We start from the raw sequence: 27,704 nt of genomic DNA, 5'->3' as shown, positions 1-27,704 counted from the left end.
TCTGCATGTCTTAGTCAATTCTGGATTAGATTCCTGTGGTATGTTTTGTGTACAATTGCCCTTGATGAACGTTTGAAAACTGCAGTTGGTACAAATTGCAGTGACCTGAATGCCTTCAGCTGTCTGGGTTTTAAAACTTATCACACCAGACTTTTACCATCTGCACTAACTCCCTGTTTCCAGGCCCAGTTTAACTCACTGGTTTTTACGTATAAAGCCCTAAATGGCTTGGGATCAGGGTATCTGAAGAACCTCCTCCTTCCAGACAAACCACCCCACAAATTACAGTTATCATCAGATGCCCTGTTCTGTGTCAAGGGAGATGCAGGTAGCAGGTCACAGAAAATGGGGCCTACTCTTGATTGTGGAACTCTCTCCCAAAAGAGGTTTGACTGGTCCCTTCACTGATGGTTTGTAGGTGGGCAGAGTCAAAGCATTTTATTTTATGGAGTTTAATTGTATGTCAGCTTCACACATTGCAGTTCTTATTTTGTTTCTTTACCTAGTAGTTTGGCTCTCCTTGATTTCTGTTGTACCAGCGGTGTGTTTTAATTATTGTGAATCATCACGGGGGCCCTCATGGGGGCTGAAATGTAATATATGAATGTTTCAATAAGCAAATAACTAAGGGACACCAAGGGGGCAGCTGAGGGCAATCCCAAATAGAATGAGAACTGCAGCAGAGACATTGTGGTGGAACCATACCCTAAAAGGATGTGCAGCGTGACAGAATAACTGAAACAGTTTGAACTTGCCATTTACAAGAAGCAATTAACATTGCATATTACAGAGTAGAACCTACAGCACGCAGTACAATTTGTTATAACTTGGTGTCAGCTGATTTTGACTGGTTTGTGGCTGCAAACTGATATTAACCACGACAAAAAGTGACTCTGTTTGGCTTTTTATTTCCATGCAGACATGGTAGACTTAATATGTCCATGTCTGGTGACATTAAAATTATCTTTCTTTTCTTTTTTAACTTTAACAAATGTGATCTGCGCATTTAATGTGTCCTCTCACCATTTTCCTTTGTGGCAACATGCAAGCTATATTTGGTGTTGCTGCCTTCTCTGTCAGATTATTTAGTGCAGGCTGCATAACCAGTGTGTGTATTTTTCTTTTTAATGGGTCATTTCACTGCCACATACCTAAACAGCTGGAATGAACTGATACTTAGTGATGGTAACATTCTGGGCAATGTTAACATCTGTTTCTCTTTGGAAATTTAAAGGCCAGTTGAGATTTAGAAAGCAATTGACTAGTATTGCACTACTAACTTCTTACTCTATATGTGGCATATTTTAATAGGTCAATCTTTGTAATTTGGAGAATGTGGGCTTATCTTCCACCATGTGGTTAAACTGTCACCGCAGCCAGCACTAGAAAAGTAAACCTTAATTGGAAATTATAGCTTTCCATTCAAAAGTAGCCCTGGAACCTTGCTTTTCTTGTGTCGAGGAATCTTTTGACACATCAGAAAATCGGTGGCTATTCAGTTGGGATATCTATGGGACAGTTTGTGTAAAGCTGTCTCCTGATAGATAAAAATAGCTATGGCTGCAATCTTATATACTTACCTGGGAACTCAGCAGGACTTACTTCTGTGTAAGGATGCACAGGATTACACTTGTAAATGACAGTGGGTGGATTTTTAATAAAATCTGGGGTGATTCAGTTCTCTCAATTCCTCATTTTTCCAATCTTAAATTCAGTTCTCCACATTTTGCAGTGATTTGCATTTTTTTAAAAAATATTGTGAAAGTAATTATCATTTTAGGGTGAATCCACCTAATAAACACATTTTAATACACTGTTTTGACTAATGTGCACATTTTTGCAAGAAATTTTCCCTAATATAATGCATTTATGCATGTTACCTTCAGTAAGATTTGGCTTTAAATGCATACTGAACCACATTTCTCCTCCATCCCTACTTATGCTCTCTCAACAGGAGTCCTTTGGGCATTTTATCTGCCTTCAGTTCTCCCTCTCCCCTGCCTTTGGAATGCAGAATTGGGCTTTAAAATAAAATTAAGGCAATAAATAAAACCTGCAAAACAATCAATCAGCAAGTAATTAAATTAAAGAAATCAGTAGTATGCAATACCCCCCCCAAAACCCCCCTAAGAACCTGCAAAAACAACAACAACAACAACCCTCTGTATAGCTCAATGGTAGAACACATACTTTGCAGAGATAAGGTCAGAGTTCAAAGTTCAAATCCCTGGCCCCACCAATTAAATCAGAGTGGCCCAACTTTTTATACCAAGTGGGCCACAGAGTATGTTGACACAGAACCTGCAGGCAGCACACTGCCTTGTCATGCAGGGAAGGATTGAGCAAGGCCCATGTTACAAGCTGGAGGAGACTTGGAACAGGTGAGGGTCACATACCTCATTAAGCCCAGATGCTGCAGTCATCATGCAAAGTGCAAAAGGGAAGCAGAGATGAAGTGTTGTGTCTGCTCAACTGCCCATGCTGATGCGCCTCAGCTTGTTCCAGGATCTCTGTGGAACTTTGGACACATGGATTGACCCTGGGCTGGGGGCTTGACACATTGACTTGACACCAGGTAGGCCAGGGGTTTGGGATGGGGGTGGGATCAAATGTTGCTGAGGGCCACCCAAAAAGTCATTGAGGGCCACATGTGGTCCTTGGGCCACGATTGGACCAGTAGGACTGGGAAATATCTCTGTTTGACACCCTGGAGTGCCAATGCCTGCCACAAGTAGAGAATACTGGGCAAAATGATTTAAGCCAATGACTAGCAGCCAAAGGAGTAAATCACTTCACACTTAAAAACCACCTGTTCTCTGTAAATATGACATTTGTCTAGCATCAAAAACCAACAGAGAGGGGGATGGAATGCCTTTTCCCTTGAGAGGAAGTTCTAGAATTCTTGTGGCACCATTGAGGAGTCCCTGTTGCTGGTTAGTCCCACCATATTTCAGTGAGCAGTGACACCTGGAGCATAGCCTCTGAGGAACATCTGAGGATATGGGAAGTTTAACAAATTATTTTCGTTATCATGGTCACAACCATTGAGGGTTTTAGTTTAAAGATCAACACCAGAAGTTTGAATTGAGCCTGGAAGCAACAGGGAGTCAACAAAGATGTTTTAAGATAGGCAACATAAGATCCCTGCAGCCTGCCACATCAGCAAATTGGTGTCTGAATCATGAACATGCTGAAGCTTCTGAGAACATTTGAAAAGCAGACCCATATAAAGTGTCTACAGTAGCCCAGTCCTAATATGATTAAAACATGGGTGTTCTGTGGAACTGGCATTTCTTTTCAATTGCCCTAATACCCATGAATTCAGTTTCCTAAACTGCTACTGTTCTATAAGAGGTTGTTGGCTTGAGGACTTCCGGGTTAGCGCCTCCGGTAATGGCTGAATTCCTCTGATCAGGAGGAATTCGCTTTGTGGAAATTAGGGTCTGGCCACCACGGCGAAGGCGGGGACCCACAAAAAATCACAGGCGGGAGAAGCCTGTGAATGTGGGATTCGGCTGGCACCTTTTGCGCCTCCCCTACTCACGGGGAAACCCGGTTTCGGGGATCCGGAGCGACGTGGGGTGAGTGGTGCGGTGCTTCGAATTGACTGCTTCTTTCACGGAGTGAAGCTGCATTGCTGTTGCCGGAGAGCGCTGACTTTTTCCTGTGGACAATTTGATTTTAAAACAACTACCCGTGAGTAGAACGGAAAATTGGATTTTTAAATGTCTTAATTTGGTACCGAAACGGGAAGGTTTCAAACAGGAAGTCCGCCTTCCCCTTTTGTAAATAGACTGAAGCAAAAAAGGCTGCAAGCTGAAGTCTTGGAAAGCTTTTCATAAGGATTAAACTTCCATTGGCTAAAATCATCAAACCCCCCTTGGAAGCAGGAGGAGAGGGGGGAAATTTTAGACCTCGTAAGCCTGCAGGAGAGAGTGAAGAAAGTCAAATTACCACCGCTCTGAACCTGGAAACGGGCTGCTAGTAAGACTGAAGTTTTGGATATGCTCATTGACTGTGAATAGATCGTTTGTGGACAGTAAGTTAAAGAAGAGAAATACATTGTTTCCATTGTCTCCTTCTGCGTTTAAAAAGGAGTAAATCTAATTGAAATTGAAACTAGCTTTATTGTTGGAACTGTGCTTAAAGGAATTGATACAAATAGAAATTGTTTTCCCCTAGAGGAAACCTTTGAAATTGTTACATGAGCGGAGCTGGGGGAATTTCCATCTGTAAGATAAGATCGTGAGAATCTGGGATTGACCTTGGACCGTAAGGATGTTGACAGAAGAAGCCTTAGTGGTTGCATTATGTAAGATTAATGACTCACTGGAACAGCTCCATAGGAAGACGGATGTGATGATTATAAAAATTGATAACTTGGAACAAAAAGTGACCAATTTGGGACAAAAAGTGAATATTAATACAGAAATTACTCAGGAATCGATACAGGGATCTACTTTGACATGGCAAATTGAGGAGAAGTCGGGGGAGAAAGTTGTTAGAGCCCCAGCCTCGCGTATGCAATTTGATGACTATAAGTAGATGCCTGTTACGACTGAATTTAGAGAAAGCTAGACTGTGAGGATTGGAGCCCCGCTTGGACCGGAGAAGGAAAGTTGGATAGATCCCTTCATGCAGGGATTTATTGACCTTTGGAACCTGGACTTGGGTCAGGAGGAGACTGGAGTTGTGGGGGCTGCCAGACTTGGAGGAACTTTGAAATACGACTGGAAATATCTTGTGAATTTTACTTTTAACTATGGAGATTTGGCTGATTTGTTGAGAAGGAATAAAAACATTGTCAGGTGGGAATTTCCCCGAGATTTACCTTTCAGCATCAAAGGAAAGAAAATAAGAACAAGATCAGGAGAAGACAAAGTGCATGTATAAACATGAAGAAGACTCACAGAAGGGACTTGGAAAAGAGTTAAGAGCCTCGGACAGAAGATCACCAGGTTGATAGACTATATGGAATTGACGGAAAGGACTGGCAGAATCCGAGACCAGGGAGAAGAGACGGTGGAAGAATATTGGAAAAAGTTTAAAATTTATATATGGAAATAATGTAAAATTAATGAGTGTTAGAAAAATGTTGGAAGGAAATTATATGGCTTTAGTAGAAATGTTTTAAGGAATTAAGCATAAATAAGTATTATAGTTTTAATGGAAAATAAGGTTAAAAATGTTAAGATAACCATATGACAGAAAATAGAGAAAGATGGAAAGGATTTGCTGAAATAATTAATAGAAATGGAATACAAAAAGGGAGGTGAGAGGAGGTCGATGAAACAAGGGAATGAAAGAGAGGATATTGAGATGGTATGATGTGTGTTTTTTGAATTGTTTTTGCTTTTGTTTTGTTTAATGTGTTAATGTTGTGTTGTGTATTGTTTATATATTGTACTGTATGTTTTTTCTTCTTTTTTTCTTTTCTTTTTTTTTCTTTTTGTAAGGTTTAAAAGTAATAAATATTATTTTTTTTAAAAAAGAGGTTGTTGGCTTGAGACAATGGAGTGCACCTCCAGAGATGAAGTCCAACCAGTGCAGCACCTAAGTGATATCTCACAGGCACAAGCCTTTGCAGCGTGTATGGAGGTCCTGGGCTGCCCCAACTACAGTATTTAGGAATTGGCCTTTAACCCCGTACAAAAGAGGGCTACAAATGCTAGCATGAGAAGTCTAATATTTTGACTCTACTCCCTTGGCTCTCACTTCTGAAGATCCTATTCCCTCAATTCCAGGATAAATACAAAGTTCAGTGGGAACTTTCACTGTAGTTTCTCTGCTGAGTAAAAATCTTGTCTCTTGCCTTAATTCTGGAAATAAACTGATCCAAACTAACCCAAAGAATTTTTTTCTTTTTGTTCCAATGCAAAAGCACATGAAAAGGAAAGAATCTACCCTCTGGCTATAGTTCACAGGCCAGGGAATATTTTTAGAGTATTTGGTTGTATTTCTTAAACATTAGAAAAGGAAGATCCTACTGAACATATTATTTCCCAATGAAATTTCCAGACTCCAGTACCACTCATAGAAGAATTAGAATAGCTGACACTCCATATCCTTAAAACATGTAGACGTTGCACCTCTTGCTCCTGACTGAGTCACGTCCACCGTTTTAGCCTAGGACTTCAAAAAGCTAGCACAGGAGATTGTAAGTATCCAGTCAATGATAATACATTTTGTCTTCAGGAAGGGAAAGTGCTCTTGTGCTCAGGTAGATGGACCACTGGCCCAATCCCACTGGCTCTTCTTATGTTCTTATTTCCATTCCTTCATCAACCAACCTTCACTGATTTCATTTAAACTTAGCCTTTACTATGGAATTATTCAGCATCAGTCAATCAGCCCTAAATTTTCTATTTCAGTTACACCAAAACCTGATCATTCCTTATTCCTCTCCCTTTTCTCTATTTCCCTCGGAGAGCTACAATTCCCAGAGTGGTTTAACCATCAACCCTTATTCCCAGAGCAGTCTGGGAAGTGTGGCTCTGGGAGGAGACTAGGGGTTTCCTAACAACTCTCAGCATCTTTCAACTGCAGTTCCCAGAATTCTTTGCAGGAAGGCATTATTGTTTAATGATAGTGCTTTAACTGTATAGTACAAATGGTGCATAACTGAAGTCATAGCATGCTTACTCAGAAGTAAGTTCCAGTTAGTCTGCTGTCCTGAATAAATGTGATTTGGCCATACATCTCCGTTTTCTGCCTATGAAGTTAATTAGACCAGCAAATGAAATATTTCTAACTGCTATGAAAGGGCAAATATTTCTTTCTAAAAATTAGAAGGCCAGCTAATTAGTTTTAACATTCAATAATAAACTTGTTCCTTCTCTGCATGCCTTTGCTTTAACCAAACAGACTGTTAGAATGTACTGCTTAATTTTAAGCACATGAGTCATGGAGTCACATTATGGGCACATTTGCCTCAGCAGCAACTGTGGGTTTTGTTGTGGGAATTCTCCCTGGTTTGGATGGGTTTTTTTCACATGTTTTTCCAAGCAAACAACTCCCCATACTATTGTAAACTTCTGCAAGAAACTCACTGCTGCAAAGTGTAGCCTATTACAAGATACATCTAAATGCATTTCCTGCAGTTACATATTGCTGGAAAAGAATACTTTGTGATAATGCCATCTCCCACCTGTCCTGGCTGCCAGGAAGAGGGGGAAAATAGATAAAATGGATATCGACACACTGTATAAAGAACAATGCAGGCACTGATTAAGAACATACAAAAAGAGGGGTGGGGATTCTGTTGCCTTCCAGATGTTGGACTTCAATTCCCCATCAGCCCAAGGCAGCATGACTGGGATCTATGATTCCAACATCATCTAGACTAGAGGGCCACCAGTCTCTCATCTCTGTACTAAGATTACATCTAACTTTAGCAGCATGATTCTAAGACCCTCTTTACACAACACATTTTTTTGGGGGGGGACCCCCTATGGTTTAATGTTTTTGATAGTGAAGCCTACCCCGTGTATTTGATGTTATTGTTCAGATAGACCTTTCCAGAAGAATGTGTAGCCTCCTTTTTCTTCCTTCAGTTGTCCCTCGCCTGCTCTTTGAGTCTCTTGAAGTGCTGCAATATCGATGTTAAAACATTGCAGCTCTCTTGCAATGGTGGCAGTTCTGTGTTCAGGACGCTCGCTGCCTGTGTTATCTGACAAAGTCTGTATATTCCATGTTCCAAATTTCATTTGCCGTTTACGACTGCTAGGTGGTGACCCCACTGGGCGCGGTAATCCAGTCAGGGAGGGAAAGGAGGCAGACTGTGTTTAGGCACCTTTTCTAGCCCCTCCTCCTTTTTTGGGTGAGCAGAGTGGATCCTAAATAGGGCTGCTCAGTCATGGATACAGCTGCCGAGCCGCTCAACTGCCTCGTTCCTTGAGTCAGAACGACTGAATCTGTATCCACCAAATTTCTAAAATGGCCGTTGCTGCTATTATAGAGTCCTTCCAAATGAGGGCTTAATATTGCAAATTGGTCATAGAAATATTGCAAATGGGTCACAGATATTGTAAATGAGTCGTTGGCAACCTTTTTAAAAAAAATTGTTGCATTTTCTGCAGAAAGGGCAAATTCAGATTGGGGGAGGGGATAGAGGCTAGCATTTTGGTACTGTCAACTTTGCATAGATACTGTGGAAAAAGCTGCATGCATGCTTCACAAATGCCACAGCAAACAGTCATAGGCAAGTGTGTTAGAATTCATACTGCCTGAAATGGAACCTTTCCTGAGATGTTTGCATGCTTGCAATTACTCAGTAGGAAGTAAGCACAGTGCTTCTTTATTATTGCTAAACATGTCCCAGGCCTGAGCCATGCTATTTTTTTAAAAAAGTTCTAATTTAAGCTTTAACCAAACTAAGTTCCATGTAGGAGGTGAGTAATGAAATAGAACCCTTCCATTGTGCAGATGGAGCAGATATGACCGAGAGTCAAGAAAAAAATTGTACATGTTTCTTAGAATTGTTGAGAATCCAAAAGGTCACACACACTTTGGAGAAAGAAAATAGGAATGGTTTTATCCTCTTTCCAAAGAAAATGTTTCCCTAGTCCAAGGAATTAGAGATGTCCAATAACATTTATGTTCAAGAGCTCAGTACCCCCATTCCCATCCTGATGTCTCTTGAACTTGCTGCTGGGTGGATATTATGAATCTAGGAATACAGTATCAGAAAGTTATATTCAAGTGAATTGGGTGAATTTTTGTGTGTGTATTTAAATAACTTTCACATCACAAACTCAAATACATACATGCCTTTAGCTCCAGGTGAATAGGTTTTTCATTTGCACTAAAGTTTTTTCTCACATTCCATCTGAAATGTTCTGTCCAGAATCATCTTCCTTGCTTGTTGTCCTGTTTTAGGAACTGGGACTAGTAACCAGATCCAATAAAACAGATTTTATAGTTCATAAGGTGATGGTTGCATTTGATAATGCTATTTTAGCCATTCATCTTTGTAAGTGATACAGCTGCTTATCATGCATGGGAAGAGTCTGAAACCTCCTGTCTTCCCTCTGCAAAGTGGTTTAATTCACTTTTGGGAAGCAAGGGAAATTATATTGGAAAAACTAGAGGTACTGAAAGAGGAATGTTGTTTGCCCTTTAATTTTAGTACTTTGCCTCTCATAAACTCTATTCCTTTATTGTGTTTCATGCTCCATTGTCGTGAATGATTATTTACAAATTGGTGGAAATTGTGTGATCTGATAAAACAACCATCAGTTGGTTGTGACTTGCTTTGAGTCATTTACAAAAAGATTGGAAACAGTATACCCAGCTGAGTTCAGTAGAATTAATTCCTTACCCATACTTCAGAACTATAGGGATGTTACTTCTGGAGCATATGAGTGGGTCATTGGGCTGTTTATTGCCAAGCAAAGGAACACTCAGTCCAAAAGACCCCGCTTTCCCACTCATTGTACCAATTTGAACTGATACTGAACTGATTTTTCCATTGGAAACGCCTTGTCTCTAGTACACAAGAAAATAGCCCTCTTTGATTTTGTTGTACTTCAGTAGGATAGCTGTTCCAAACTGTTCCAAACTTTTGAGCTTGAGCAGTTTTGTAGATCTCAAACTCATTCCTTAACCAAGTAAGAATATGAATTATCACATTAAAAAGGGAAAGAGTCCATTCCAGTGAGGAACGAATATATGAGCTTATGTCTGGTAGACCTTGAGCTTCAATTGCCTGTTCCTTTTGTTCATGACATAACCTCCACCTTTAATAGTATTCCATGTTGCGGTGGCTGTTCTGTTTGGTGACACGGGCATGTGTGCATGTGTCCATCAATATTCTCTTCCTTTCAACTGCATCTGGGGAATAGAGCAGGGAGGAGAATCTGTTCACCACATGCCATTTTTGAGATGTAGCATGGTTTGGTCATACATCCTCTTAAAATGATTTGGCCACTTGTCATCTGGAAGTATTTTAAAAGGCACCTCAAGGGGGGGGTGGATAACAAAGCAAATAGTGCTGGTTTACCACAATGGAACAGATATGGAATGTGATCAGTTAGCTGCAAGCTACAGATAAACACACACATTGAGGAGCCAGCAAAGACAAACAGAAACCATGTTATCATCCGGTCAAACAAGAGGAGTTTGGAGTAAATTGATGGCATTGTTTATATATTTCTCTCTCCCCCACCCCAAAGAGGTAGCTGAGAGGTTTTGAAAGTCTCTCTCTCTCTCTCTCTCTCTCTCTCTCTTATAGGCCTCCAGTAGCTTTGGTTTATTTTTATATGTCTCTTCTGGGGTTAGGTGGGTCATATTATTTATTTCATGAGATGTGTTGTGTATTCTTTTGTATGGAATGCAAAAGAATAACTGGAGTAACCATAGGACTATCCTGTTTTTATCACTTTAGGTAAAACAGCATAAATCTTACTCTTAAATATGTGTAGTTGGAAAATATTACTTCTGTTATTGCCATTGTACTAGGAAGTCATTATATCCTTTCTCACCTTTCTCCTGTATCTGATGCAAATAATGTGGCTTATAACTAGCTTAATTTCAAGCTTTTGCAAAATGAGATTAGTTCTATCCTATGTAAGCAAGGGTTGACAGGTTTTGAGTAGCCAACTGAAACTTTGTCATCAATAGGATGTGCCCTTGCCACCAAGGAGTGTGGAGTCTTGTGTCTGATTGAATGGTGCATCTTTGAGCTCCAACCACCCAGCAGGCACAGAGAAAACCCATGTGCCTTTTCTGCCCTTCAGCAGTTTCAAGCTGGAAGGAATGGGACATGTGGCATGAGGTCAAAGGCAAATGGAAGCTCCTCTGCCGCAGTGGTGGAGGAAGCCGCTCGGGCGCCTGGGACGGTGTGCCCAGGGACGGGGCGCACTGCCCATGGGGTGGACCAGACCGCAGGGCCTCTGAAGTCTGCCTGCCTCCCCCCACTCAGCTGCTGTACAGCTGGGGGGGAAGCAGCGGGCGGACCAGTTGGGCAGCGCGGAGCCTACGCATGCCCAAGCCACCGTGTCTCTCCCAGGAGAGATGTGTGACTCCGGCACACTGCAGGCCCCGTGGTAAGTGCCGCCTGACATTTTGTCACTCCCCCCAGTGGTGACACCCGGGGCAGACCACACCCAATGCACACCCCTTCCTCCCCCCCCTGCTCTGCCGTTCCCCCAGCTTGGAACCAGTGAGGGGACAGCAAAGTCATGCAGTTTTGTCTCTGTGTCTGCCAGGCAACTGGAACTCCAACTACCCAGCAGGCACTAAAATAATAATAATAATAATAATAATTAATAATAATAATAAATTATTTATACCCTGTCCATCTGGCTGGGTTTCCCCAGCCACTCTGGGCGGCTTCCAACAGAATATTAAAATACAATAGTCTATTAAACATAAAAGCTTCCCTAAACAGGGCTGCCTTCAGATGTCTTCTAAAAAATCTGGTAGTTTTTCTCTTTGACATCTGGTGGGAGGGCATTCCACAGGGCGGGTGCCACTACCAAGAAGGCCCTCTGCCTGGTTCCCTGTAGCTTGGCTTCTCACAGCAAGGGAACTGCCAGAAGGCCCTCGGCGCTGGACCTCAGTGTCCCGGCATAATGATGGGGGTGGTGACGCTCCTTCAGGTATACTGGACCGAGGCTGTTTAGAGACAAGTTAACATGCCTGCACCTTCCTCCAGTGAGAAGGCAAAGGTTTGCTTTGGCTCTTGCACCCAGCAACTAGAGAGCTAAAACAAATTACAGGTGTCTTCCCATTGTGTTAGACTTGCCTATTGTGTGTGTGTGTGGTTTTTAGCTTTCATTTTGTTCTGATTTTCATATTTAGTTTTAGTGATTGTTTCTTGATCATGATCTTATAAGTCATCTGATATCATTCTTTTGGCATTATGAATAAGCCTGACTAGATTTTTTTTAAAAAATAATTCCTGCATTTCTTATTCAAACCTGTTCACATTTTGTGGTCTAAAAGCTTTAGGAGCGCCTGACTGCACTATGTGGTTTCAGGAGGTCTGCAATCTGTTGGTAGCCCTCCATAACCCCAGACTTCCCTTCCAAATTTTATTCCTAAAGTCCAATGTAACATATTTATTATTCTGTAAATCGCCTATACTGCCAGTGTTGTGTTTTTTTCTGGTGACACTCAATGGTACGCAGTGCTGGCACTTCTTTTGCTAGAAAAAAAGGACTGGCTTTGGGTCACTTTCTGAGAAAAGTGACTAATAAATGCAGTTGGTGATGATGTATAGGGCTGCATTGTAGTTAATGAGGTTAATGTTGTTAATTAAAGCAGAGTTTCATGGATACGTAACCATGAGGCAGACACTTATGTTCAAAGTGGGTCATTGTCTGCAATGGAATGTGAGTGCAATCCACTCCTGGTACTTAAGAGGTATCAGTTGGGATCTGCCACTACTCAGGGCAAAGTACCAAGGTACCAATCTCATTACAAACAGCATTACATTAGCATAGTTTAAAATACCTATGTTTGTCTTGACAACGAAAGTGGGTATTTTGAGCTCTCCCCACCCCCAATTGTTCCTTGTTCATGCTAACATTTTAAAACATGTCCTATAAATGCAATATAAAATTGAGCTGTAACTCTGTCAAAATCTATGTGGAGCCATTCTTCACTGGCTCCAATCCTATTTTCTTCCAATATTGTATAGACTCCTTAAGTCAAAGAGTCAGCTGATGCTATTGAATTCATGGGGCGTGGGGGGGGGTTCACTATACAGAAATCAGGTGATGAAAATCTGATATTTCTTGACCTGACTGACCTCCTTGAAAGGCTCGGGTTTCTCCACATCTGCGTCTGTACTGCAAAATTATAGTTGTTTAGTATTGGTATAGCTGTTTATGTACAAGAAGAACAAGCAGGGAATGAGACTAGAATAAACATAATGTCATTCATACAAATCTTGATTACAGTAGGATAATCAAACTGGCACCAATGGAGAACGTTGAATGCAAAATAAGTTAACCTGCCAACTTATGATGGTGGGGGGGGGGACCTCAGACGTCTTCTGGGGTCTTTGTCCTTACAGTACATAATAAGAGTTTGCTGGATCAGGCCAATGGCTCATCTAGTCCAGCATCTTGTTCTCACATCAGTCAACCAGATAGATGCCTATAGGGAACCTGAAAGCAGAACCTGAACACAACAACAGCATTCTCTTTACACATAGTTCACAGCAACTGATGTTCAGAACAACTGATTAAACACAGCCTTTGTGGCTAGCAACCAGTGATATCTTTATCCTCCACAAGAGGAGCTTGTGTATGGTTATGGCATGTCAAAAAAAGTCCATCTAACCTCCATTTGCTTATGGAGTTGTGAAAGCTGGTTACTTAAATGTAGAAAGTTCCAGAAGCAAATCAGAATGCGGATCTCTCAGTGTCTGTTTTCTCCTCACCATCTGCACAAACTAGGCGCATGCCGGAAAGGAGAATTTCTTCCATCTCAGAATGGTTCAGGAAACTCTGGGAATTGTAGCTCTGCAAGGGGACTGAGGTTCTCCTAACAACTCACAGTAATCTTAACAAACTGTAGCTCCCAGAGTTCTTTGGGGGAAGCCATGACTATTTAAAGTAGTATTGTAGTACTTTAAATGTATAGTGGGAATGGGACCTAAGGCTAATTATTTTAACTCCACCTACCTGGGAGTAATTCAGTGGGACTTATTTCTGGGCAGACATGGTTAGGATTATCCTGTAAGGCTTCAATCCAATGCTCACTTGCCTGGAAGTAAGTTTTATTGAACTCATTAGAACTTACTTCTGAGAAAACAGATGAGGTACCCCTAATTTCTCAATTCAAAAATCCCAAATGGAGGAGGGGGGAAACAGCTGGGGTCCCCCCCAGTTAGTTTGTGTCACACAACAATTCATGAATTCCACATATAATTAATTTGCCACTTCATTTTGAGAAGTCATTTTTAATATAAGTAAAACTCTTGAATTCTGAATGAAATGTAGCTCTCAACATCTTTTCTTTCAACATGAAATAAAATTGTGACTAGTTTTCCACTGCTGTTAGCACTGCTGAGGCAAAATTGGTGTAGGATTTGGTGCAGACAGACTTCTGGCTATTAACACCTTTTCTAACACTTGATCTCTTGGATGGGTTGAAGCAGATCCGATAACTATAGTGCTGAACATTGTGAGGGTAGCCAGAAAGCTGTCTACACTAGACCTCCCCACATTGCTAATGCTAATTCTGCCTAAACTGGTATTAACGGTAGTGGGAAATTTGTCAAAAATTCCCGCTTTATAGGCTGGGCTATGGAGTCTGCAAAGGGAGCAGAGTGGACCTGCAGGGAGGGGAGGGGCAGGATGAGGAGGAGCAATGGAATCCTACCTAATACTGTTTGGGAGAAATTGGATGCACAGACTGGATTACATTTTCCATTGTGTATCCACTGTCATTAAGAAAAAGGGTGCAAATTTGTCCATAGGTTTTTAAACAGCTGTAAGCAATATTCAGCCGATTAATCTCTTTATTATGGTCGATGACCATTATTCAAAAGGATACTTTGTAAAAATGCGTAAGATAATCTCCAATGTAACAATAAAATGACTAATGGTCATAATTGTGCTAAAGAACACTCAGCATACAAAATAGTTTGCTAAAATTAGTCCCTGGTAAGTTTTACATGCAGTAGAGAAATATGTGTTCTGATCTGAAAGGAGTAAAAAAAAAAAGCACAAAATGTATCCTATTGTCCTGGGAATTTCCATAAATAGGATAAAATAACAATTGTATGTATATCACAATAAAAAGAGCAACACATATGAACATAGAATCATAGAGTTGTTGAGTCTAGTTCTCCAGATTCACAGGGACATTTTTGTTGATAATAGGGTTTTGTGTTGTTGTTTTAAAAAAACTCCCATTCAGAACTGCTGATGGGAGAACATTTCTAAGCAGTATTGATGGTTGTGTGTTTTTATTTCCAACTTTGTAATTTAATTTCAATATTGGGGCTAGGATGAATGAAAGAAACCCTACCCATTGCCAATAATCTTACCTAACCAATTAAGCATATTCTTGTAAATAATGTGTATGTATACTGTCTGTCTGTCTGTCTCTGTACATACCCATACGCAGAAAACACACACAAAGAAATATTCTAACATGGAGCATTAATGGGCAGACCTCTGTTTGGAGTGTGTAATGCTGTTCTGCCAAGGGCAATCAATCCACTGGTAGTCCCCTCTCTTCTTCCAGAGCTGGATGTTTCTGTGACAATTGCACCTGCTCATGCTCCCTACAGCTAAGGCTCTGTATTGTGTTCTACTAAGCCTAAACTATGTAAAGGAGGACTAATTCTTCATTTATTTATTTATACATTCATTCATTCATTTATTCATACATTCATTCATTTATTCATACATGCATACATACATACATATATACATACATACATACATACCTCACCTTTGTCCCTGATAGGGACTCAAGGCAGCTTATGGATAAAAATAAGAACTGCTAAAAATATAGAAAAGGCCATCATTAAAAGAACCAATTAAGCATACATACATACATACATACATACATACGAACTATTAAAACCATACAAATAATCAGAATAAAAACAGTATGAATTGCCCCATGAATCATGCCCCATGATAGCTTAGAAATTCAAAATCCGTATTGTTCCATCTCAAATTTTGCATTGGAAAGGAAAATAATTCAAAATGCGTTTTTAGAGTTAGCACTGTCTGCAAGATATTTGCTCTCACCCTTTTACAGAAGTGTCTTGTTGACTAGTGAACTTAAAATCAGGGAAACTTTGTCCAAGACCTAGCCCATTCTGCTTTCTTCAAGATGGATAATATGTTAGCAATATAATACAGATAATCCTTGCCATGTAAACCACGAATTCAGAACACAAACCATTAGACCCACAGGAGAGGTTTGTTTTATCTGAGCTGGGAAGAAAAGGACCTATGAAAACAACCAAGTTGCTTCCAATTCAAATTATCAACTGGAGGGATTCTACAGCAAAAGAACAGAAACAGATGTCAGGATTGCAGTCCACTTGGTTTGCAGTTTGTTCCCTTTATGATAAAACCTCAACTTTTCATCCCAATCTGGTTCAGGGGAAGCTCTGAAGTAACTGGACACTATTTGGCTTTGCTCTTCATCCTTCCTGTAGATGTTGAGTGACTTACCATTCCTCTGCAGTAGTGTGGTCCCTGCATTTACAGTGCTTCCAGTAAATAATCCATTAGGATATACTAGCTTCCTTTTGTGTACAGAAACTACCTCTATGGGGATTTTTGAATTCCTTGTTTTGAGGTGGAATTCACCTTATGAAAAAAAAAAGTATTATGGATCAAACCAGTCAACATGGTTTATGGAAAGTATGCCAACTCGTTTTTTGTAGTAGGATAAATGAATGTTTCTTCCAGTGTGTTAATACAGACTTTTCACCACTCCTAGAAAAAAATGGCATAAATTGGAAGTGACAATTGATTTATCAGACAATGAATGAGCTCTCCATGTTCTTTCTTTAGCACATTAATACAATTAGCAGACACTGTTCAAGAATGACAAAGCCTTTGCTAAAACCATCCCTTGCTTTTAAAGAATAGCTAGATTACCCATTGGGAGATAGTATATAAATTAGAGTCTATTTATGTGAAATATTGTTCTGCCAAGATTTCAGGGTTACTGAATTTGTAATGATTATCAATAATGTCAGTGTCTATTCTTCATATGGTCTGCAGATTCCGACAGGATACAAAACTTGAAAACAGTCTAGGACTCTCAAAACTTAAAATCAGCCACAGATGTTCCAAATACCGTAGGTGAATCTTTCATGCCTGAGAACAGTATATACCCCCCAAAAAAAATTCAAAAGTTGCAGTCCATTGGGAAGTTCTCCTGTACAAGAAAAAAGAGAAACATTTCATGAATTTTGCCTTAGTCTAACTAGACTGTAACATTGCTTTATTAATAAACACATCAAACACTTATTGCTCCCCTTCTTTCTCAGAGACATACAAATAAAATTGCAGTATATAAATAAATATATGCTCAACACTTAGAACAATGTCAAAGTGATAAAGATACTGAACTCCCTTTGTTTTTTTAATGATATTTATTAATATTTCACAAACAATAAAAACAAATTCCAACAAATTCCAACATTCAAACTACAAAAGCAAAACAAATAAAAAATGCACAGTAGAAAAACAGTTGATAGAAAAAAGAATAAAGAATAAATAAGAACAAAGAGAAAAGCAAAAAATCAAAACTGAAAAATAGATTAATATTTTCAAATCTTATATATTCTTCACTAGTTTCTTGACCTCCTCACACCTCCCATTTTGTATTCCAGTTCAAATATTAAATTCAGCAAATCCTTAGCCTCTAACATTCATCCTTACTCCATATGTTAACCTATTATTATAAATATCCATTTCCAGTTATCAATCCCTATTTACATTTTCTTAAGCATCTCTTTACCAGTACCACTTATTTTCACTCAAACGTCATTTCAACATTCCTTACTTTTACAGTGCTTCTGCAAGTAATCTTTAAACTTCTTCCAATCTTCCTCTACCGACTCTTCTCCCTGGTCATGGATTCTGCCAGTCATCTCTGCCAATTCCATGTAGTCCATGACCTTCATCTGCCATTCTTCCAGTGTGGGTATATACTGAACTCCCTTTGATTTCTAAGATTTAAGTCTGGCTGGTTCTCAAAAAACATCTGCAGACGCTATTGACCCAACCAAGCAATAACCATGTTAGCAGGAGCCCAATTGCTCAATAATTATGGTGCTGTCAGCAGAAAAACTTGACTATACTCATTGATCCACTATTGCGAGGGAAGCAAACATGGTGCCCTTCAGATGCTGTTGGACAACAATTCCCAAGACAGAATGGTCAATGGTGAGGGATGATGGGAGTTGTAGTCCAAAAACATCTGGCGGGTACCATGTTGGCTGCCCCTGCAATGACACATGGAATGACACTCCACTTCAGGGATAAATTACTGTATTTTTCGCTCTATAACACGCAGATTTTTTCTCCTAAAAAGGAAGGGGAAATGTCTGTGCGTGTTATGCAGCGAATGTGTGGTCTCTGGAGCCGAAAAATAAGGCAAAAATCAAACCGCGCTTCAGGGAGAAGGGAGCTCCGTGAGACAGGAAGTGGCAGCTTTCCTGCATTCTGCCTCAGGGTCTTACTGCCCTCCCTGCTCTGTTTCGTTGCTGTGTTTGCTCAAACGGAACAAAGAGCAGGGGAAGCCCCTCCCCTCCAGGCAAGTAGAGAGGAAAGCAGAGCGTCGCTCTATCCTCTCCCTGCTCCGGAGGAACAATGTTTGTGAAGGGAAGAGAGATTACAGGTTCGGCTTAAAATTCTGATTTGACTTCCTGCTTTTTGTTTTTGGAGACACACAGCATTCAAATATGCTTTCTTCCATTTAAAAGGATGAAATCCTTAAACAGTGGCTGGCTTGTGTGGGTGGGTGGGGGGAAACTTTTGCCTTCCTTTCCTCACGTTATAGCCCTCTCCTGCATTCTTAGCCTTCTGTGTTTTTCCTTCCCTCCCCACTTAAAATGTGGTTACAAAGCATGGATCCACATGGATCCTCAGGATCTTTGCATTGGGTCAGCCAAAATTCACCATCAGAGCACACAGCATGTCCATGGCTACAGCCTGTCCCCCCCAAAAAAAATCACGCACCCACTGTTGCCTGGGGCTGCAATGGTGCAAAAACGTGGTTACAAAGCATGGATCCACAGGGATTCTCAGGATTTTTGCATTGGGTCACCCCAAATTCACCATCAGATCACATGTCTGTGGCCACAGCATAAAGCACAAAAATGATACGTCCACTGTTTCATTCAGAATATTTTTTCCCTTGTTTTCCTCCTCTAAAAACGATGTGCGTGTTATGGTCAGGTGCGTGTTATAGAGCGAAAAATACGGTATGTTGATTCCTAGGTGTGGGCACTTGGCACTAGTTCCTAGTTAAACTGAATTGCAAAACATTCATTTAAAATTAGTGACTTACTTCCTCTGAAGCAAACGGATTCTTGTCAATTAGAGATGTGCAAAGGAAGCTTTCAAGGGTAGGAAGAAAAAAAGAATGTTGTTAGGAAAATTAAGCTGCTGCTCTCAATTAGGTGTGGGCAAAAGGAACCTGTAATTATTTTAAGGTATTTTGCATAATTTTCTTCAGTAGACATGCCAAGCTTTCTCCATGTCTTTCTATAGTAATTAACTGTGAGTGCTTGCATTATTCCTTAAACAAAAACAAAAACCCCACAACAAACCAGTACCAATCTGGAACTTTGATCACTGAATGTTCTAATTGGATACATTCAACAGTAAATACTGCAGTCATCAAGGCTCTTTGGTCTTATATCGCATAACACAAAAGAGTGAATATTAATTGCCTGTTGTTGCCAACAGCTTTCCTTCAAAGTGGTCCACCAATATGCACCCAATGTCAGCTGAAGTCCATGGCATGGAAGCAATGTTTAAACAGATAACATAGCAAAACATGTTCATTGTGCTCATTGATCTTAGGATCAGCTACTTAATTTAATTAGCTACTTAACATGGTGACATGTGATACAGGCAGCACCTGGTGGATGAGGAGGGAAGAGCCTGGCTTATACTTAGGACTGGAGTAGGATGGAAATGGAGGCAGAGCTAATATCAAAAGTTCTCATCAAGTAGAGAAAGAAAAAGCCTGGACCTTGTTTCTGGTCCATCACCAGTTTTTATTCCTCCTAGACTACCTGAGAAAGACAGTAACAGTGCAAATCTGTACATGTATTTTCAGGAATCATGTCCCATGGAGTTCAGACAATGCAGTGCAATATGTATTTAATTAGGAGTAAGTCCTACTGCAATGGTGGGGATCCAGATGTTCCTGGACTCCAACTCCCATTATCTCTAGCCAGCATAGCCAGTTAACATCTGGAGGGCCACAAGTTCTCCACCCAGTCTTAACACATTTAATGAGACTTCTTTCCTCCTGCTTATAGTACATTTAGGGTTTCAGTCTTAAACCTTGACATTTCTAGTTAAATTCCTGAGACCCAAGAACCTATCTTTCAACCTCAAAGCACTGACTAGGATGGTTTCTACAGGTCGAGGACCCTTCACAACTATTTCCTGGGAGAAAACCAGATCTAGGAGTTATTCAGAGGCTGCAAAGATAAAACTCTGCCCAAGTGTGCCAAGACGATACTGTGGGAAAGGAAGCTATTCTAACCTGTGGGATGGATACTTGTCATTATCCGTGGAATGGCTATTACACTTTCACTTGTCTCACAGAACTGAAGACTCTAAGCCATCCTGCACATAGCAATAAGTAAGTGTATGTTTGAGAGGGGGGAATTGTATGTTTGTCTCCATCATTTCACACTTGTGTATACCTGGGGGGCAGGTAAAGGTAAAGGTACCCCTGCCCGTACGGGCCAGTCGTGTCCGACTCTAGGGTTGTGCAGCCATCTCACTTAAGAGGCCGGGGGCCAGCACTGTCTGGAGACACTTCCGGGTCACGTGGCCAGCGTGACGAAGCTGCTCTGGCAAGCCGGCACCAGCGCAGCACACGGAAACGCCATTTACCTTCCTGCTAGAAAGTGGTACCTATTTATCTACTTGCACTTAGGGGTGCTTTCGAACTGCTAGGTGAGCAGGAGCTGGGACCGAAGGGCGGGAGCTCACCCCGCCGTGGAGATTCGAACCGCCGACCATGCGATCGGCAAGCCCTAGGCGCTGAGGTTTTACCCACAGCGCCAAATCTATGTTTTGATTTCTCTCAGTTTCTCTTTTTGTCCCATCGTAAGTTCAGATCTCCACATCAGTTCATGATTTTTTTGCCAGCATTTTAGAGCACACTTCCCCCAATAGACACATTTTTACAAGCACTCTTTCCTAACATAGCACATTCCTGCATGTTGCTTTCACCAATACACACATTGTTATACACACTTTCCCTGAACATATACATTTGGTTGGAAGTACAGCATTGCCAAATTCAGAGGTGTGAATTTGGAAGAATGCTGTGTTTCAGTTCATGAATTGCATCAGTAAATTGAGCATAAATTAGGTTTGCATTAATGCTTTAATGAGAATAGTCTGGGATCTGAACCATCTAATGCCACAGTGCTGAAACATCCCTGGCTTCTGGTGCATGACAAACAATACCCTTGAATTATGACAGTGGGCAAGAGATAAGGACTAAAGGGACTGCAGAGCCAAGTAATGGTGCTGGTGCATTTTTAAGCTGCTGTGGATCAAAGTTATTTCATAGAGGGGATCCCTGGAAGCATAACATGGAGGTGCTCTGTGTCTTTTTAATGCAGAATTTAGGGCTGTCTAGTCTTGCTAAAGTTAGATCAGCTTCCATAAATTTTGCAGCCTCTGCGGGTAATGAAACTCTGCCGAACTCTCCTTTTAGGTCCATAAAACACACCACAGTGGACCACACAGTATTCTCACAGAGGGCTTTCCTATGAGATAAAAGCTGAATTACACCGATCTGTTACAACCCCAATGCCAGCAGAAACACCCTGCAATCCTGCATCAATCAGCTGCAGTACGCAGGGGTGGTCTCTGACATTTGACTATATGAAAGCTGCCTTGAAATTTCACCATGAAAGAAAACTTCAGTAAGGAAGCTGGTTTCAATTGAAATGAAATTTTAGTTGAGTTTTTTTTAATATTATTATTTGGGGTGGGTTTGAGGTAATTGAATCAATTTTTGCAACAATCTGTGGGGACTCAAATTAGGTAGACCAGACAGTGATAGGATAAAGAAGCAAGAGAGGAAAAGAGAAAGGGGAAGAAAATTTTCCTTGGTGTTATGTACTGAGAACAATAGGATCCAAATTGCAGCAGTCTGATTAGTCCTAGAACAATAGGATTCAGAATGCAGCAGTCTGATTGGTCCTAGAACAATGCAGCAGTATGATTGGTTGGCAGGAACCACCCAATCCTGCTCCAGATTGAAGTGAATCCACAACCTGATTGGCTTACAGTAGAATTCCGGAATTAGCCAATCATGTGCAGCCCATTGTGTAAATAATGTATATAAAGCAGATACTTTGAGGGGACATCCATTCATTCCTCCTCACCACTATGAGCTGAATAAAGAGCATGAAATCACTCTGCGACTCTGAGTATATTTTACTGGCGACGAGGATGGGATCCCGCTGAGCTGACTGCCACACACAGCACCGCAGCACCACCACCTGCCGCACCGCTGCCTCGCACCGTGTATCCAGGCTTCAGCTCCGGGACACAAGGAACTCAGAATGGCAGCCAACAGCAGCTTCTCGCCATTCAACCCAGCATCTGGAGACTGGGAAGCATACGCCTCCCGTTTCACCTTCCTCCTAGAAGCCAAAGGGGTCACCGACGAAGAAGACGCCAAGAAGAGGGCGATATTCTTCAGCGTCTGCGGACAGGAGACGTTTGAAATCGCCCGGGCTCTCCTTGCACCTGAAGACGTCGCTACTGTTCCATACAAAACAATAATGGAACAGCTGAAGGGGCACTTTTCGCCACAGCCCTCAGTGGTGGCTCGTCGAAATGCCTTCTACACAAAGCGACAAGCCCCTGGGGAAACCATAACTGGGTTTGTGACCTCTCTCCGCCAAGCCACCTGGTTCTGCAACTTCTCAGAGCTGGAGAACATGCTTCGTGACCGCCTCGTCGGTGGCCTGAAGGATGAGAAGCTGCAACGACGCCTCTACGCTAAGAAGGACCTAACGTTCCAGGTCGCTCTGGAGGAGGCCCTGGCAACGGAAGCTGCCGAGAGGTCGACGCAAGAGGCACGGCCGAGCCTGCCATCCCAACCGAGGGTCCACCACGAAGACCTCACCGATGACTCAGGATCCGACAGGGAGGAGGTGCACCGAGTACAGCAGCGCACTCAAGCAGCGCACAGACCACAGCTGCCTCGACGAGAAGGAGGAAACTGCGCAAGCTGCGGGGAGAGTCACGAGAGGAGGACCTGCCGTTTCCGCAACGCAGAGTGCAGGCAGTGCAGAAAATCGGGACACATCACCCGGGTGTGTCGGGCTTGGCCCACCCGACACCAGGCATCAGATGACCAACCCAAGAGCCCCAGGTCCCGGGGCCCAACGCACCAAGGCAACTCGACAGAGCTCACAGACTGCCAGGTATACCAGTTGCCCCACCCCAATGTAGAGAAAATTTATGTAGAGGTACAGATAGAGGGGGCCCCATGCCGCATGGAGCTTGACACGGGTTCAACTCTATCCATAATCTCGGCAAAGACTTTAAGGAAACTGTGTCCTACTGGGGGTCCCAAACTCAGGCCGGCCCCATTCACCCTCCGGGACTTCCAGAAACGTAAGGTCCCCACAATGGGGGTGGGGACCTTCAGGGTGCAATACCGAGGGCGGACGCGGCAACTGGACTTGCTTGTGGTCAAGGGCCCCTACATTAGATTACTGGGATTGGCATGGTTTGGACCACTGGGGCTAGCTGTCACCGGGGTGAACCACACTAGCTTACAAGTGGACGTGGACGCCATATGCAAGGAATTTCCAGGGGTTTTCGACGGGAAATTGGGACAGTATACGGGCCCCCCCATTGCGCTACAGCTTGACCCCGCAGTACGACCGGTCAGGCTCAAGGCCCGCCGGGTCCCGTTCGCCTTGAAACCCCGTATAGACGAGGAATTGGACTCGTGGAGCAAGGAGTGCTGGAGCCGGTGCCTAATGCCCCCTGGGAAACTCCAATCGTCACACCCGTCAAGCCTAATGGTTCGGTCCGCATCTGCGCAGACTACAAATGTACCATAAACAAGGCCCTCACGGCCCACGCATACCCAGTGCCAGTGGTCAGCCATGTCCTTGCCACCCTGGCTGGGTCGAAAATTTTTGGCAAGCTGGACTTGGCCCAAGCATATCAACAGCTGCCAGTAGATGAGGCCACAGCAGAGGCACAGACGATTGTGACGCACAGAGGAGTGTTCAGGGTAAAGCGGCTGCAATTCAGGGTCAGCGTGGCACCAGGCATATTCCAGAATCTAATGGACTCTCTCCTTAAAGGGATTCCTGGTGTCACCCCCTTCTTCGATGATGTGTTGATTGCCGGGCCCACACCAGAGGAGTTTGAGGACCGCCTCCGCACCGTTCTGCACCGTTTCCAGACGGCGGGTCTCAAGGTGAAGCGGGAAAAATGTCTACTAGGAGTGCCTCAGGTGGACTTTCTGGGATTTATGGTGGACGCAGAAGGGGTCCACCCGACTGGGGACAAGGTACGGGCTATTTGTGATGCCCCAGCACCCAAGAGCAAGACTGAACTTCAGGCCTTCTTGGGACTATTGAACTTTTACCATTCCTTCCTTCCCCACAAGGCGGCGGTAGCGGAGCCCCTACACAGATTCCTGGACAAGCGGGCCCCTTGGGTGTGGGGCCAGCGCCAGGAGGCCGCATTCCAGGCAGTCAAGGACTTGCTTGTCTCAAACTCTGTCTTGGCACACTTCGACGAGAGGCTGCCGGTGGTGCTAGCATGCGACGCCTCACCCTATGGCATTGGCGCTGTCCTGGGGCACCAACTCCCGGATGGAAGAGAGGTACCGGTGGCGTACTTTTCCCAGACACTCAACGCAACCGAGCGGAACTACTCGCAAATTGACAAGGAGGGTCTGGCAATCGTGAAGGGAGTAAAAAAAATTCCATGATTTCTTGTACGGGCGGCCCTTCACCGTGGTGACTGACCACAAGCCGTTGCTTGGCTTGTTTGCCCCCGAAAGGCAGACCCCCCAAGTGCTGTCTCCTCGCGTCCTCAGGTGGTCAATTTTCCTTGCCAGCTACCAGTATGCACTGATTCACCGACCTGGGAAGGCGATGGGCCATGCGGACGCCCTCAGCAGGCTACCACTACCGGAAACAGGCCCTGACCCAGCACCTGCACAAGAGGTTATGAGCCTGGAGCTGCTTCCCGACCGCCCCATTCAGGCACAAGAAGTTGCACACCATTCCAAGAAAGATAGGGTCATCTCCCGGGTCCTGGACTGGGTGTGGAGGGGATGGCCCAGCAGCAGCCCCGGGCCAGAATTCGCCGGCTACACAACCCGCAAACATGAACTGTCGGCCCACAAGGGGTGCCTGTTATGGGGAAGCAGAGTCGTTGTTCCCCAGCCCCTCCGCAAAAGAGTCCTCACAGCCCTACACGAGACACATCCAGGGGTAGTAAGAATGAAGGCCCTTGCCAGGAGTTATGTGTGGTGGCCGGGGATTGATGGAGAGATAGAGGCCTGGGTCAAACACTGCCAGGCCTGCCAAGAATCCCGCCCAGATCCCCCAAGGGCCCCAGTCCAGTCCTGGGAGTCCGCCCGAGCACCATGGTCACGCCTACATGTGGATTTCGCTGGCCCCTTTCAGGGGAAAACATTCTTCATAGTAGTGGACTCCTACACCAAATGGCTGGAAGTCGCACTGGTACCATCCACTTCCACGTCCGCAGCCATCCGGGTACTACGCAGGCTGTTTGCAACCCACGGGCTCCCTGACACTCTCGTCTCAGACAACGGGACTGCATTTACGTCAGGAGAATTCCAAACCTTCACAGCGCAGAACGCCATCCGCCACATCCGTTCGGCGCCGTTCCACCCTGCCACCAATGGCCAAGCAGAACGCATGGTGCGAACCACCAAGGACACCCTTCGCCGCATGACGCAAGGGGACTGGGAGTACCGCCTTGCCACATTCCTTCTAGCACAGCACAGCACCCCCAGCTCAACGACTGGCCGGAGCCCCGCTGAACTACTAATGGGTCAGCGCCTTGCAATCAGATTGGACCGCCTTCACCCCGATAGAGCTCAGGATGAGGTAGTGGTGGGGGAAGGCAGGAACCCCCGGACCTTCGAGGCCCAGGACCCAGTGTACGCAAAGAATTTTGGGGCAGGCCCAGCATGGGTACCCGCCACAGTCACCAGGGTCACTGGCCCCGTGTCGTACGAGGTGCTAACGGATGGGGGGCAATGCTGGCGCCACTGCGACCAGATACGGCGACGATTCCCGGGAGAAACCCAGGAGGAGGACAGGTCAGAGGAGTCCCAAGGGAACAGCGGGGCAGTGAGGCCCATAGAGCAGGAGGGTCCAGCAGGAGAGGCAGAATCAGTAAATACAGAGAGGACCCGTGAGGCCGAAAGGACACCAGAACCAGAACCACGACTGAGCGAGCCGGTTGCACCAGAACAAACAACCCCATCACAGCCAGCATCCTTGGAACATGAGCCAGAACCTGGAGCCCGGACCAGGGAACACCCCAGGCCGCAACGCACACGTAGGCCGCCGGCATACCTTGAGGACTATGAATGCGGCCTCCTGGGCAGGACTGGAACTTAGAGGGGAGGGGTGTTATGTACTGAGAACAATAGGATCCAAATTGCAGCAGTCTGATTAGTCCTAGAACAATAGGATTCAGAATGCAGCAGTCTGATTGGTCCTAGAACAATGCAGCAGTATGATTGGTTGGCAGGAACCACCCAATCCTGCTCCAGATTGAAGTGAATCCACAACCTGATTGGCTTACAGTAGAATTCCGGAATTAGCCAATCATGTGCAGCCCATTGTGTAAATAATGTATATAAAGCAGATACTGTGAGGGGACATCCATTCATTCCTCCTCACCACTATGAGCTGAATAAAGAGCATGAAATCACTCTGCGACTCTGAGTATATTTCACTTGGATTCTCTGATTTTGATGCATCTTTCTTAGAGAGAACTTATACTGCATTCAGCACCATTTGCACACTAGCTTTTGACCAGCGATTGCTGTCGTGAACATGTACAGTGTGGAGAGGGAACATCAGCAAGCATGAGACACAGAGAGAGCTTTTCCACACTTACCATTTAGAGTGATATAGCTGCTGTTTGATCTAATTTTTTTAAGCAAATTTGGAGCTTACTGTCTGCATCTTCGGTCAATTGCAGCTATATATGAGTGAGTGTGCTTTTTCCAGTCCACACTAATGGCTGCTTGTGACCAGTTTGAGAAGAGTTATCTTCCCCTTTCAGCATCTCTATTTTGCCTAACATCCAGCCTGATGAAAAGTTATAGAGATCTCTTGTGGTTTGTTCTAATAAGGGTATTGCTGCCTGGTGGTATATTTTGAAATGTTGTTTGTGGACCAATGTGGCTTCCTCTGTTTTTACTTCTCCACTGTCTTCTGCTTTGTTTTGTTTATGCATAGTAAATCATACTCATTCTGAGAATATCTGTGCATACACCCAGTTTAGGAGTCTTCCGCAAACTCTGTTCTCTATCCATTTCTTACAAAGTCAAAACTGATTTGCCAGTGCAATTCCATCTACTGTTAAAATACTTTTTTTAAAATAAATCCTTTTGTACGTTTTGGGGAAGTGAGGACTAAGGAAGAACTGCTTTAGCCCACCCAGATGTTGGCCATTTATGTATATTCTCACCACAGAGGCCGGGAAACCATTTGTGGGACAAAGAATAATCTGCCTCTCTGAGCACAAAACATATAGATAAGCAGCATTTTAAAGGTGAAATGTGAAGAAGACAATTTGACAAAAGTTTTGGAATTAAATCAATGACCAACATACGCTCCTGAGTCCAGCCTCTCCAATCAGCCAACCATTCATTGAAGCTATTTCTTTAGATATTGTGAAATCAACTAGTAGAGTTTTCCCCTATGAGAAATATTTTTTTAAAAAAATGGTTGTCAAATAACAAACAGAAACCAACAA

At 43.4% G+C, this 27,704-nt stretch overlaps 1 long non-coding RNA gene across 3 annotated transcripts in view; it reads left to right on the top strand.

The window, feature by feature from the left end:
- The window catches only part of LOC309540710, a 127,917-nt gene that overhangs the window by 62,111 nt on the left and 38,102 nt on the right, over positions 1-27,704 (top strand). The window contains exon 4 of one of the 3 annotated variants that reach the window (XR_014223411.1): positions 1,955-2,057. The exons of the other annotated variants lie outside the window; for them this stretch is intronic. This is a non-coding gene — a long non-coding RNA (uncharacterized lncRNA). Of the gene's footprint in view, positions 1-1,954; positions 2,058-27,704 lie in introns of those variants that run through there. 3 annotated transcript variants of the gene reach the window in all.

The sequence above is a fragment of the Podarcis vaucheri genome, assembly GCF_965113315.1.
Source record: "Podarcis vaucheri genome assembly, chromosome: 9".
Lineage (NCBI taxonomy): Eukaryota > Metazoa > Chordata > Lepidosauria > Squamata > Lacertidae > Podarcis > Podarcis vaucheri.
This window is presented reverse-complemented; position numbering and strand designations above follow the sequence as displayed.